The following is a 12,319-nucleotide window of genomic DNA, read 5'->3' as shown; positions in this document are numbered from 1 at the left end:
GCCCAGCTGCCCTTTGTGGGCTGGCTCCTCCTCTGTCCCCTTGCAACCTGCTAGCGACTCTTCCGCTAATGGGTTCTGCTCCTTGGGTGCATCTAGTGTTTAGGGAGTCTGAGAAGGAAGCACCCATCTCTGTAGAAGGTGGGGCAGGAGAAAGGGGCCTTCAGAGAAGTTGACATGGAAGAGATTCCATCTGGGATGTTTGGAAAGGTAAGTGTAATTTTCCAGGTGGAAACTTTAGGACGATCTGTCAGACAAAAAGTCCTGGAGTGTTTGGGAATGCGAAGTACATTCCTGCGCTAGAGTGGGGGACGAGGCTGGAAAGCTGAGTCTGGGCCAGTTTTCAGGCATCTTGGTTGTCTCCAGAGAAGGCTTGGGGAAATCCAGGAGCTGGAGAGACTTCCATGCTCTTTCATCCGTGGAAAGTCTTGTTTTTATGGCCATTTGAGCATCGGGGTACCACGGACGGTCTGACCACTGGTGGTCTCCTGCTCGCAGCCCCAGCATTTTGCCTCTTTGAGCCGCCTGAGACTTCTGGTCTGGAGAAGACCCAGACCCAGAGGAAGGATTGGGGGACAGGCAGAGAGTGGGAGGAAGACCTTGGAGGAAAATACGATAAACCTGCAAAGCCTGTGAGTTTGCGTTTGGAGGCAGTGCCCTGCCTCCTCCTGTCTTACTGACCGTTTCCTGAAACGTTTACCAGTTACTATGGCCCTTTATGGACATCCTTGCTTACACAAGCTTGAGATGTCTCAAGAGGCTTTCCGGAAAACCAAAATAACCCAAAGAATAACTCGGAGAATACTAAAGGACTGAACCCATGCTTTGGCACCAGCTGTAAGCATTCGAATGGTTTTGTCAAATAAACAACGTGTTTCAAACTCAAGGTACAGAGGGAAAGTGCCCTATCGTTCAGGTGAAAGAGAAAGACATCTGGGCGTCTCCAGGAGGTGGCTGTGGGTCAGGAGAGGGGCCCCAGGTTCCCGGTTTCTCTAAGCATACCAAGTGTCCGGGCGCGCCCACGACCCCCCCCCCCCTAGGGTGCCAGCCTCGCCGGGACTGCGGGTCCAGGCGGATCCCGGCGGGCGGAGGTGGGGCGGGAGGCAGGGTTGGGGGGAAGAGGCGCCGCGGCTTCCCACCGCCCCCTCCCAGGCGCGGGGTCCAGAGGAGCGCGGGAGGGCAGGCAGCGCGAGTCGGCGGCCCGCCCCGTGACGTCCCACCCGCGGCGTCCCCTCCCCCCTCCCGCTGCGGGAAAAGTGGCCGCGGGCGCCGCGGCTCACTGTGGGGCGGGCGGGCGCGGCGGCGGCGGACGAGATGCGGGCGCGGCCGCTGTGGGCCGCGGTGCTGGTGCTGGGGGCGCTGGCGGGCGGCGGCGGCGGAGGTGAGTGAGGATCCCGCGCGGCGGGGACGCGGCTCCCCGGAGATCCGCGCCGCGCATCCTGCCGCAGCCCGAGCTGGCGGACTGGGAGCCGGGCAAGCGGCGGGCCGGCCCCGCGCGTCTGCGCTCCGAGTGCGCGGGGCCGGGCGGGGGCCGCCGGAGCCCGGAGCCGAGGACCTTCCCGGCCCCGCGGTGACAGGGGTGAGAGGCCACCTCGGGGCGGGTGCTCCGGTACGCCGAAGCCCTTGGCCGAGTGAGGTGCCCACCCCGGGGCGGCCTGGGGCGTGCGGTGGGGCGGGCACATCTCCCGGGCGGCGCGCCTCGCAGGTGGTCTGGGGCTTGCGGGTCCGGCTGGCCGCGGTGGGCACGGCGAGCTGCGGCTTCCCGGGGCTGGTCCCGCTGTGTCCGCGCGCAGCCGGAGGGACGTGGGTGTAGCTGCTCCGGTGAGAGTGTGCGCGCGCGGGTGTGCCGGCTTCTCGAAATTAGTCTCGCTTTGTGTTACTTTCTCCCAAGTTTTTCTTTTCCTAGTCTTTCTGCGTGGTGGCTCCCCGCGGGAGCGGGTCTGTGCAGGGTGAGGGCTCTGTCTCCTACAGTGTCCCCGGGTGGCAGTGCTGCCTCTGCTTCCGGCACAGACCCCACAACCGAAAAACCTCCAGTGTATGCCACACGGAGGGTCCCTGGAACTGGCTTGGATCCCTCGCTTTGTCTCTCCTGCTGCTGCACGCACTATGCCCTATGCCGAGACTGTTGGCACTCGGCCTCGTTGGTACTGAGGAGCCGGTAGAAGGCAGAGGCGATTACAGCGCAGGGATGCTGCCCGCGGTCCTTCAGAGCCCTGGTGAACTTCCCAGAGAGAACTCTGGCTCCCCTTCCTCTGGGGCGTTCCTCTGCAGAGGACGCACAAGTGTGCACACACATACTTTTAATGAAAAGATTAGTACTCATTGTGAGACAATTTAAATCGTGCAGTAGGTATTAAAAAAGTAAGATATACTGATAAGTCCCTATGCAAGAGAGCTATTCAGAAATACTTTGATGACTGCCTTCAAGATCTTGTGTGTGTGTGTGTGTGTGTGTGTGTGAGTGTGTGTCTAAGAGATTCTACAGGGCAAGGCAACAATGTTTTTAAGATACACTTTAATGAGATATGATTGATAAACCAAAAAAATGTATATTGTTAATGTATATGACTTGATGAGCTTGGGGATACATAAACACCCATGAAACCATTACCACAATCTACGAGTGATTTTTTTTTGGTGGAGTTACAGATCATATATATAGGGGTCTAAGTTGTTTTTGCTGACGCTTTCCATGTGATAGATGCTCAAGCAAGTCAGCAGATGTCTTCAGCCTACAGTGAGCAGCCTGATGGCCAGAGTGCGGAAATGCAGATCTCCAGCACTGAGCCCTAGGAGGAGTTAGAGACGCCTTTCAAAAGCTGCCTGATGGGGGCACCTGGGTGGCTCAGTGGGTTAAGCCGCTGCCTTCGGCTCAGGTCATGATCTCGGGGTCCTGGGATCGAGTCACGAATCGGGCTCTCTGCTCAGCAGGGAGCCTGCTTCCTCCTCTCTCTCTCTCTGCCTGCCTCTATGCCTACTTGTGATCTCTCTCTGTCAAATAAATAAATAAAATCTTAGAAAAAAAAAAAGCTGCCTGATGTCTGTGAGGGCTGTGGAGCTGTCTGCTCCAGATGCCTGCCTCCATGAACTTAAAACTTGTTGCTTTCCTTTTCACCTCTACAGCTTTCTGAATTTCTGAATGATTTCCGAATCTAATCATTGTATTTTCGTATAGTCTTAGAAGAAAACAAAGTAACATAAGCTAGAGCCTAGCTTGGTATATGTTTCAATATTAGTGAAGATGAAGAGTTTTCTTGCTATTTTGGTGTCTCTCCCTCCACTGCTCACTCCTAGTATTTTTTGTGGATCTGACACAGAGTTGTAATATTCCACATAGGATCCCACTGCACTGACATACATTAGTTTGCAATATCCTTTGGGGGATCTGTACACAGATTCATCGTTACGATTGGGATGATTCCAGCTGTAGTGATGGGTTGTACTGAGTTAGTCTCAGACTCCTTCTGAGAATCAGGTGGGACTATTGTTTCAGAGCTTGGGCTCTAGAGTCAACCTCCAGAGTAAGAAGCCCCCAGTAAGAACAGTTTCGATTATATTTGAATCCCCTCCTTCAGGGTTGGTGGCTGGGTTGCAGGTGTTGTCAGATTGCTGGGGAAGCAGGTGGTAGGATGAAAGTAGAGCAGAGGTTATTGGTGCACACAGTGTTGAAGGACACAGAGACAGCTGGTTGCTGGCACAGAGAGGTTGTTGCAGAATAGGAGAGTCTGGGATGGGCAGAAGAGGGGTTGTTTGAGAGTAGAATTGAGTTTTGGAATTTATGTACAAAGACGATCTTTTTAGCTTCACCCAAGAGGTATTGAGGTTTGTGACTTCCACCTGTAAGTCTGTATTCTAACCTGAGACCTAAGGGATAACAAGTTTTGTTTGCTGTCACTGTCTAAGTTGATTAGTTCTGAGCTGAAGGGCTAATTTCTCCTCCTGAAAACTCCAGATGAAGTTTTCTGCCTGGAGAGACATGGCAGGAAGGCCTGTTGACTGGGGAAAGGGATAGTTACAATTTAAAGCCAACCAGCTGTGGGTTTAGTTCTTGATTTTGCCTCTTATTGGCTGTGTGGCCTTAGGCAAGTTATTTAATCTCTTGGGACCTCAGTTTCCTCATCTGTAAAGTGGAGAAAACAATACTTTGATGACTGTGCTAATTAAATAAGATAAAGGCACAAAATAAGTATCCAGTGAGTGACACTTTTTATTGCCATTATTCTTATCCATGGTATCTACCATGTATTGGAGACAAGAGCTATTATTGCTTCACAAGTGAGTACAACCTGGGCTCGCAGAATTTGACCAATGGGGTACCTTTCCCCACACCTACGTGATAATCCCCCACTGGTGGTTTAGCATATCTCTGTCACCTTCACCCTGCAAGAACCCACAGAAGAGACCCAGGAGGAAGAGGCTCATACATTTGCTTTATCAACTAGAAAACCCTAAGTTCTGTCTCCACGGAAAGAGGAAAGTAAAAGACATTTCACAAGATTTCAGGTTCCGTGAGGAGAAGGACATGTCTATTTTGTTCAGTGCTCTAGGCCCAGGGGCTGGGACATTGGCAGACAAAAATAAATACCTAGGGAACGCTATGAGAGGGCATCTAGAGGTGATGTGCCTCACTGTCAGAAACCCAGAACTTGGATATCTGCATTCATTCACAGGGGATCCAGCAAGGGCTCCATCTGGGCATTCTGGAGAATTTTAGAATACAGCTAAGACCATGAATTCTTTGTGCATTTGGATCTCCACACTATGATGCCTTAGACCTCTGTTTTCAGGAGATGTGAATCGTCTGCTTTTTTCTCCCTCTCCTGGGAGAAGACACACAGGAGAGAAATATTCTTTATGCATCTTAAAACAGTGAGTGGTAGAGGTCTCCTGGGGACAGCATCAGATGGGGCCAGGGGCAACAATGAGGAGGGGGAGAATGGATATGGCTCTGGAATTTCCTAATAGAAATTCCTCCTCTGCAACTCCCCACCCCATTCAGGATCTCTGGTTATCATCCCCTCCCAGCCCTACGAATCCTTCTGCCTCTGTTGGCAGAAATAGCCAGGAAGCATGCCCACAGGAACCACAACTCATGAATCAGCAGACAGATAATTAACTGGGGGAGTGACTGAGCAGCTTCAGGGATAAACCATTTGGCCTGACCCAGCCCCCTCTGCTGCCCACAGAGCTGGCCTGCTTCTTCACCCCAAGGCCTCCCCTCCTTTCCCCTGAACTCGACCCTTCCGAAGGTAAAGATCATTGTACCTGAAGGATTTCATTGTCATGAATGGCAATGCAGGTGGGAGCTGAAAAATGATACAAGGCTTCCTTTCCAGTTTTCAGTCACTTTGTCACAAAAAGACTGGTCTCTCCCTAGCATTTCTTAGTTGAGTTGGTGAAGACATTCCAACATTCAAGGAGAGAATGAGGTGAACTTTTTTTTTATATGTATAAGTCAAATGCTGGAGAGTAAAATGGCTGGTTCCCCTTTAATTCTGTTCTCCCATCATGTTCACCGTTAATCAGATGGGATGTTCTATTCAGACTTTTCTCCTTGTATAGATAATAATCCTCATGTATGTCTCTATTCCTTTACCTAAACTTGTGTTGTTGCTGTTATTATTATTTTAACTTAAAAAGCCACTTCCATGCAGGGCAAAAAACCAAACCTCAGGTGTGAAAAGGGCTGCAGGTTGGGAACTGAGAAACGTGTATTCGATGCCCACCTGTGCAGGCTTTTTCATCATTTGGCTGGGTGACTTTGCACAAGCCATCTGCCCCCTGGGCCTTAGGCCCTTGGTGTCTCAGGGGCTGCAAAGTGGAAGAAGATGGCGGGAGAGTCTTGGCTTTGTATCTGCTCCTCTCCACCTCCAAGTGGAGAGAAGTTTTTCTTTTAACTAATTCATAACATGGAACTCCATGTAAGGATTTCTTTGCAGAGGGCAGGCAGAAAGGAGGTCTACAGTTAAAAATAGCCTTGAAAAACTTCACACCAGAAGAGAGTTCCAGAAGTTTGGCAGAAGGCATATCCAATAGCCACTTCAAAAGTCCCTGTAGACGACCATAATCTCTTTGCTAACTGGGATTCTTGGATCGAGAAACCTGGGCCTATGAGATCCACCTGTGGTTTCAAATCCTGGCTTGAGCCACCACACGAGGTCAACTCCTCTAGTTTAAACCTTTTGCTGCCTCAGCCAGTGGTGGCCAGGTTTGGCCAGGTGTTCGGGATGGAGGGGAACATGGTGTCTCGGTTCTCGGACTTCTCTAGCTTGAGAACATACCATCCCATACTCTCACCTGGGTGATTCCTGAAGGGAGTGGGCCCACGTTTATTCTGGAATTCACACCAACCTTTGGATTCAAAGAGTCTACAAGATATTGACGTTTCAGGTGTGCCTTATTGTAGGAAGCCTGGCGTGCTCTTGGGAGCCTGCATTTAGATGAACGCCAGGGCAGAAATTGAGACAGGACCGAGGACATTTAAAATTAACTTTAATTTTCTTTTAGCTTGTAAATGTAATTCATATTGCTGTGCTAAAAAAAATAAAAGTCAAGCAGCGTAGAAATAGAATAATGCAGAAAGTACCAAGTCCCTTGTAGTCTTGTCCTTAAAGATAAATGCTCTTGACCGTTACTCTAGTTTTTTTCCTGTATATATATCTCACCAGAGACATTTACCCTTACTGTTATTTCTCAAGTAGGATCATCCCAACAGGGTCATTGTCACTCAATAATATAGCCTAGCATCTTTTTATGTCGGTTTATATCTTTCCATTATTTATCCTAAGAGTTACAATCCTAGCCAGCAGGCACACGGCTATATGGGTGTAGCAAAACTGACTTACCTGATTCTCTGTTGGCGGACAGTGGGATCATTCCCAACTATTTGCTACTACAAACAAAGCTGAACAGCAGGGGCTGGCCTCATTCATTGTTTGCACCTTTTTTGCTCATGTGTTTCTACAGGCTCGGTTTCTTGCACTGAAGCTGCTGGGTCAAAGGACATGACTATTTTACATTTAAATTTTGATAGGTCTTGCCAAATTATCTTCCAAAATGGTGAGATCAATTTGCCTTCCTACCAAGATGGGGTTGGGGTGGTGGTGACGAGGACCGGTGGCATCACTGTTGCCTGCTGTCCATGCCCACGAGACATCAACTAGAGGAGGAAAAGTAGCCGAACTGGAGTGCTGGATGCCAAGGAGGTCACCAACAGGGCACTGCTGGGCCGGGCCCAAACTGAGCTTGGTACAGGCTTGCTTCTTCTCTCTACTGAGTGAGTCAGATGGGAGGTGGGGCCTGTGCTGATAAAATTTTCCAGAGCCGGAGATGCAGCATTTGAATCAGGTTCTCAGCTAAGCTATTAGGAAGAAATGGATATTCGTGCATTGAGCGGGGAGGGGGGGTGTTTTGGGCCCTGGGATACTGGGCCTCCCAGAGCATTAGTCACCTGTGATAGATTCTGGCTGGAATATATCCTTCCAGGGCGGGCAGCACCATATACATCTTCTAACCCAGCACTGCTGGCTTAACAGAGAAGCAGGAAGGGGGGAACCCTAAGAGATGAAGTGACTTGCCCAAGGTCATATAGCTAGTTTTGGAGCATTGGTAGGATCTAGCCCTGGGGGTTCTTGCCTCCTGGCTTGTGATTTCTTCAGCATATCCTATTATAGGCAGAGTCTGACCCTGAGGCAGGGCTGCAGTGGGGGTGGGGATGCATTCCTAATGCAGAAAGCAGTTAGAGCAAAGGTAAGGAGGATGGAAGCCTGCGTTTATGGTATTTAGGGAGCCATCAATGAAGTTGGTTCTTCCAGGGAAATAATCTCATTTAATCCTAACAACCCATGAGGCAAGGATTATGTGCATTTTGGGGACCATGGGGGAAGGAAGGAGCAGTGTGGGGTTTCCTGTGCTTGGCTGATGTGGCTGTGTTAGGCCTGTTAAATACTAGGGAGCAGTTATGAGTCCTTGAATAGAGAATGAAAGAGTCACTGGACCTCAGGGCTCCAGGGAGATGACAGGACCTGCCCGAGGTTCCGCAGCCAGTGGAAGGGCAGACGAGGCTTTGGATTTGAGATCTCCTGCCTGTGGGTCTGCATGTCTTGTCTACCACGTCCACTGTTAACACAAGAATCATGTTCATGGATTTACCACCACCGCTACCCCTCGGTGTTGCTCAGGGCCTGGGTGTCCATTGTATACACAACCACATGAAAGACAGGACTCTGTCCAAGGCAGGCCTTCTGTGGTGTTCTGCACATGGCTACCGAATTAACCCAGTCGGAGGTGATCACCAGGCGGATTCTGGCTTCATTTACAAGGGCGGAAGAGTCAGGAAAAGGGTATGGCCAGTGATCAAAACATCTGAACTTTGACCAAGGGGATCCACTTGTTGGGGGCCAAGTCCATCCTGTCTTTCTGCCATGCCCCACATGCCATCCATCAGTAAAGTCCTAGAACATAGCTAGGGCCTGACCACACTATTAACCCCACTACGTTCCCACCCCAAATCCGGATGATTGTAATAGCTTCCTAATTGGTCTCTTTTCACCTTGTTCCCCTTATGTCTGCTTTTCGCTGAGTGGCCAGGATGATCCTTGCTCACCTCTGCTCAGACTCCCCTTGTGGCTTTCTATCGCGTGGAGAATGAAAGTCATGCTCCCTACCTTGGTTAAAGCTTCCTAGCGTTCTGGTCCCCAACCAGAACTACTCCAACCCTCCATTCTGCCTCTTTCCTTCTCCCTCTGTCTTCCTGCTATTTTTTTAATGGGCTGAGGTCCATCTAGCACTTGTCATGGATTCTTTCTGGAATGCTCGTCCCCCAGATCTTCCCATGACACACTCCTTCATATCATTTTGAAAGGTCAACTCAGAAAAGCCTTTTTTTCTTAAAAAAAAGTTTTTTTTTAAATTTGAGAATAGTTGACACATACTACATCAGTTTCATGTGTACATACTGATTCAGCCGTCTCTATACATTGTGCTGTGTCCACAAGTGTATCTACCATCTGTCACCATAAGGTGCTATTACAATACCATCGATATTCCCCATGTTCTACCTTTTATGCCCATGACCTACTCATTCCGTAACTGGAAGCCTGTATCTCCCACTCCCCTTGACCCATTTTGCCCATTCACTTACCTCCTTCCCTCTGGCAAACATCAGTTTGTTCTCTATATTTACAAGTCTGATTCTTTTTTTGTTTGTTTGTTCATTAATTTGTTTTGTTTTTTAGGTTCCACATAGAAATGCAATCATATGGTATTTGTCCTTCTTGGTCACTTAGCGTAATCCACTCTACGTCCATCCACATTGTCACAAAAATTGGCAAGATCCCACCCTTGTTTATGGGTGTGCAATATTCCTGTGTGTGTGTGTGTGTGTGTGTGTGTGTTACATCTTTATCCACTTGTCTATTGATGGACACTTAGATTGCTTTCATATCTTGGCTGTTGTAAGTAATGTTGCAATAAACATAGGGGTGCATATATCTTTTGGAATTAGTGTTTTTGCTTTCTTTGGGTAAATACCCAGTAGTGGAATTTTTGGATCATACGGCATCTTTATTTTTTATTTTTTGAAGAACCTCCTTACTGTTTTCCACAGTGGCTGTACCAGTTTACACTCCCAACAACAGTGCACGAGGGTTCCCTTTTCTCCACAACCTCGCCAACGCTTTTTATTCCTCATCTTTTTGATTTTAGCCAATCTGACAGATGTGAGATGATCCTTCATTGTGGTTTTGACTTGCATGTCCCTGATGAGGAGTGACGTTGAGCATCTTTTCATGTGTCCAACGGCCATCTGTATGTCTTGTTTGGAAAAATGTCTATTCAGGTCCAGAGAGGCCTTTCTTGACTGCCTTCTCTAGAAGGGACTCTTTCTTCTCATCGATGCTATTCTTTTTTTTTTTTTTTTCAAAGATTCTATCTATTTATTCGACAGAGAGAAATCACAAATAGGACAAGTAGGCAGAGAGGCAGGCAGAGAGAGAGGAAGGGAAGCAGGCTTCCCGCCGAGCAGAGAGCCCGACGCAGGACCCGATCCCAGAACCCTGAGACCATGACCCGAGCCGAAGGCAGCGGATCAACCCACTGAGCCACCCAGGCGCCCCTCATCGATGCTATTCTTTTGCTCTATTTTCTTTTTCTTTCTTTTTTAAAGATTTTATTTATTTATTTGACAGACAGATCACAAGTAGGAAGAGAGACAGGCGGTTGCGGGGGGGGGCGGGGAGCAGTCTCCCTGCTGAGCAGAGAACCTGACGTGGGGCTCGATCCCAGGACCCTGAGATCATGACTTGAGCCAAAGGCAGAGTTTAACCCACTGAACCACCCAGGTGCCCTCTATTTTCTTTTTAAAAAGCATTTGCCACTGTTTGAAATTGTACTTTGTGGTGTATGTTTTATTTTCATTTTTGCACTAAAATTTAAGCTCCACAACAGTGGGGGGCTTGTTTCATTTCAGCATCATACCTCCAGTGCCTAGGAGAGTGCCAGGAACAGTTAGGTGCTCAATGAATATTTGTTGAGTAAATGAATGAATGAATGAATGCCAACATCACTGTTGTATGTTAATAGAAAAGTATAAGGCCAAAGGACCCACTTTCCCATTATCTGTAGATGGATTAACCATAGCAGTTTTCAATCCTGGATGACTTTTTTTCAATCATGCAAAGTATTTCAGGGCAACATTCCTCCAAATCATGTCATATATGCCATGGGAATGTGTACCCATTTTGGATTAGCTTCTTAGGGCTGCTAGAACTGTGTGGCTTAAAGCAATGAAATTTGTTCTCTCTGGAGGCTAGAAATCTGGTCAGAGTGTCAGCAGGGCCGTGCTTTCTCTGAGACTCTGGAGAGAATCCTTTCTTGCCGCTTCCTGTCTCTTGGTGGCAGCTAATACTCTGGCATTCCTTGCCTTCCAGTAGGGTTACTCCGATCTCTGCCTTTGTCATCACGTGACATTTTCTCTGTGTGTCTGTCGTCACATGGTATTTTCCCCTTCCAAGGGCATCAGTCATATTGGGTTAGGGCCTCTCCTACTGACCTTATCTTGATTACCTCTATAAAGACCTTTTGTTTCCGAATAAGGTCATAGTCATCAGTACAGGGAGTTAGGACTTCAGCATATCTTTTTTGGGGCACAGAATTCAACCCATAACACATTTTAATATTGGTAGAAGCAAATCATACATCGATGTCTTCTGGTGTTACATACTATATCTAACCATGTCGTGCTTAAAGCAATTAAAAAAAAAATCTCTGAAATTAGGGTGCATCCTAACATCCGTTGTCTGAGGTATAGTGAAATGTGGTCATTTGGATTGCCTGCCATTTTGAGTAATGCTTACTGGAGATTTATGCTCAGAGGTGTGTTACCTTGAACTCCACTTCTCCCGTGTCCTTCCCCTTCCTTAGATTACTGAGCTGCTGCTACATATAATGAAGGAACAAAAATAAAATAATTTTTCACAGCAGCCTGCCCTGCAGGAACCACTTGTAAATCCATACGGCAGTGAGCATGAGATGTTTTGTTCCTGGATGACTCACTCAGCCAGGTGACTGCAGTGGAAGATCAGGCACGTTCTGAGTCACCCGGTGTCCCTGTGGACCTAATTGGGAAGTGACCAGTTAAAGGTCAGCGGGAGGGCTGGGGACCCAGGCCAGAACGGCTCTCTGGCAAAGAGGAAGGTAGTCCGTAGTATAAGCAGTATGCCTCAACCTCCCCTCCCACTAAACACCTCTTCACTTGACTTAACGCGCTGTTGAAATTCCATGGCCTCACTCGGGTGGCCTGTTCCTGCTTTCTGACATCCTGTCTCATTGGACAGCCCGTCCTCAAAATAGCTCTCATTGACGCATTATGACTTCCACTTGTTCCAACTCCCTTCCTTGTTCCCCCTTTTTTTCCCCTCCATTTGTCCCATCCTTTGTCTTTCTTCTGGTTCTGTGAATTGGCCTGATGGGCCAAACCACAGCCTTTCCTTCTGCTGTCCAGGCAAACTTGTTTGCGGTCTCGTCTAGCTTTTCTAATGGGCCTCCTCTTCCCGGCCCATCCTCCTAGGTTGGATTTTGGAACTCTGATCTTCCTGACTCCATTTAAAAGGTAGATCTGGGGAGGTGCCTGGGTGGCTCAGTGGGTTAAAGCCTCTGCCTCGGGCTCAGGTCATGATCCCAGGGTCCTGGGATCGGCCCGCATCGGCTCTCTGCTCAGCAGGGAGCCTATTTCCCCTCTCTCTCTAACTACCTCTCTGCCTACTTGTGATTTCTGCCTGTCAAATAAATAAATAAAATCTTAAAAAAAAAAAAGGTAGATATG

General features: G+C 48.5%; 1 protein-coding gene across 1 annotated transcript in view; it reads left to right on the top strand.

The window, feature by feature from the left end:
• Positions 1–1,334: 1,334 nt before the first annotated feature.
• ITGB3 (integrin subunit beta 3) overlaps positions 1,335–12,319 on the top strand; it is a 51,135-nt gene continuing 40,150 nt past the window's right edge. Inside the window, exon 1 of the mRNA XM_044247687.1 lies at positions 1,335–1,378. The gene's annotated coding sequence lies outside the window, so the exon portion shown is untranslated. The remainder of the gene's footprint in view (positions 1,379–12,319) is intronic.

The sequence above is a fragment of the Neovison vison genome, chromosome 5 (assembly GCF_020171115.1).
Source record: "Neovison vison isolate M4711 chromosome 5, ASM_NN_V1, whole genome shotgun sequence".
Taxonomy (NCBI): Eukaryota; Metazoa; Chordata; class Mammalia; order Carnivora; family Mustelidae; genus Neogale; species Neogale vison.
Note: the sequence above shows the minus strand (reverse complement) of the source record. Positions and strands in the feature narration are given on the sequence as shown.